Raw genomic sequence first — 1,999 nt, 5'->3', positions numbered from 1 at the left:
CCGATGCCTGCCGAGCGCAATCAAGACAGAAGCCTTGCTTCTGAGTTTCATCTCCAAATTTTCTCCCCCTTAAAGTTGCCATTTCAGCCTAGATACCTCTTTTTTTTTTTTTTTTTTTTGCACATCAGATTGTAAGCATGCCCACAGATCAATATTTTATGGGCTAAGAGGTCATCTGCCAAGGTTGGGGGGAGGCAGTTAAATGCTTGAAGCTTGTGGTGGTATAAAGCACAACTCAGAGTTAAAAGACCGTCCAGTGCAGGTAAAGTTAATTCGAATATTCAATTACATGCAAGAGGTATTGAACCAGTAGGGGAGAGTAGTTATACCCTTATTTCTCTCCTGCTCTTTGGAAGGAGCCACATGTGGGGAGGAAAGGAGTGAACAGACCAAGCTAGATGCAGAACGGGCATCAGGAACAAGTTACCGTTATCATGTGGAAACAAACCGACTTCTCCGTTTCAGAATAAACAACAAAGGTCGGGGAGGGGGAGTTAACTTTTATTTTTAAAACAATGCTCGAAAGATTCGTGTTTACCAATTGTAGTATTTTCCTTCTGGGTTTATCTTAAGGCACGCGGGAGAGAAAGTAACGTTCAAGAAGAAAGCCCCGTCGGCAAGTTTGGCTTCTGAGCGTGTAAATTATGAATCACCACGGCGAAAGGTTTTCATTCATTCATTCTTTCTTTTTTTTTTTTTTTTTCCTCACACTTTTCTTTTCTCCTGGAGGGTGAACTTGTTAGATAGATAGATGAGGCCATGAGGAAATGGAAATGCTGGAAAGCCCAGGTCCTTTCAGAGCAGCCTGTGGGGCTGGGAGGCGGCCGCAGCGCTCCTTTCCCGAGCGGAGGGGCGCCGGCTCGCTCCGGAGCTGTCCCAACTCACGCCTTCGCGGCCGTCCGCGGGGCCGGACGCCGGGCTCGGATCGCTGCCCAGGCAGTCTACCCTTTGGCCTTAGAATAAACACCCCAAAAGACAAGAGAACGGCCCCTAATTGAGCTGAGTATCTTCTCTCTAGCTCGGAACACAAAACAGGGCCCGCAGGTTTTCCTAGAGGAAGTCCCGACCACAGAACAGTTGGAGAGTGGGAGATACTAGGTTTTAAGGAAGTCTGGAATTACACATGAAACATTATTTTCTTAATTAATTAAAAGTAATTCTCTTGCCCTATTTATATGCATGTACATGCTATTGATTATGAGCCCCTATTTACTTGAAAAAATGTTTAGAGTATCTTTAATACGCGCTGCTCATTCTTTGTCCTCTCGTACATTTACAGCTGATAGTGTGGCTGTTTGGGACCAATTAGAACTGGATTTTGCCTCAGGATTGCTCCCCAGGGCGGACAAATGTAGCCAATTCATCTCCAGCGACTTTTTTGCCCACGTACGTATCCACGCCAGCGCTTCAGAAGCAGTTTAAAATCCCCAGCCTTGGTTTTGCTTGATTTTGTTGTCGTTGTTATTGATAAATATTGGGTCATACACAAGCCACTTGTCAGTGACTTTGGCTCCACCTCACAGCTGCAGCTCCTAATAGGGCGTTTGAGTTGTGTCCTAGGAACCAAAAACTTTTTGCTGGGAAACAAACCCTACACATTCGCTGCTGCTTCAGTCTTGGAGATGGTCCCTAAAGATCATATTTTCTATCTTCTGTCATGTTTATTTCTTGATTTGTTCCGATATGGGAACATGGGGTAGATGTCTGTGTCTTTTTCCTCAACTTTTAAAAAAATTGAAATGGCCTAAAGAAGGGTAGGAGGGGAGAAACTATTGATCTTAGTCCTCTAGGTATATTTTAAACCAAAAGAGCATAGGCAAATAGACAGATAATTGTAATGGAGAGGGGAGGAGTTGGTAGGTAGGGAATTTGGGGGTCGTGTAATAGGAGTAACATATACAGTTTATCTTTCAGCTGTGCTGTATGTATTCTTTCCCTTGATACATACTGCACATGAACTGAACCCATGATCTGCTTGTCTTGGCATGTTTGAAGCCCC

General features: G+C 44.3%; 1 long non-coding RNA gene across 1 annotated transcript in view; it reads left to right on the top strand.

The window, feature by feature from the left end:
- Nucleotides 1-1,489, top strand: part of LOC103599877 — a 6,944-nt gene extending 5,455 nt beyond the window's left edge. The window contains exons 3-4 of the long non-coding RNA XR_551338.1: nucleotides 574-664; nucleotides 1,280-1,489. This is a non-coding gene — a long non-coding RNA (uncharacterized LOC103599877). The remainder of the gene's footprint in view (nucleotides 1-573; nucleotides 665-1,279) is intronic.
- The last annotated feature ends 510 nt before the right edge of the window (nucleotides 1,490-1,999 follow it).

The sequence above is a fragment of the Galeopterus variegatus genome, unplaced genomic scaffold, assembly GCF_000696425.1.
Source record: "Galeopterus variegatus unplaced genomic scaffold, G_variegatus-3.0.2 Scaffold3137, whole genome shotgun sequence".
Classification (NCBI taxonomy): Eukaryota; Metazoa; Chordata; class Mammalia; order Dermoptera; family Cynocephalidae; genus Galeopterus; species Galeopterus variegatus.
The sequence above is the reverse complement of the archived record's forward strand: the minus strand, read 5'-3'. Positions and strand labels throughout refer to the sequence as shown.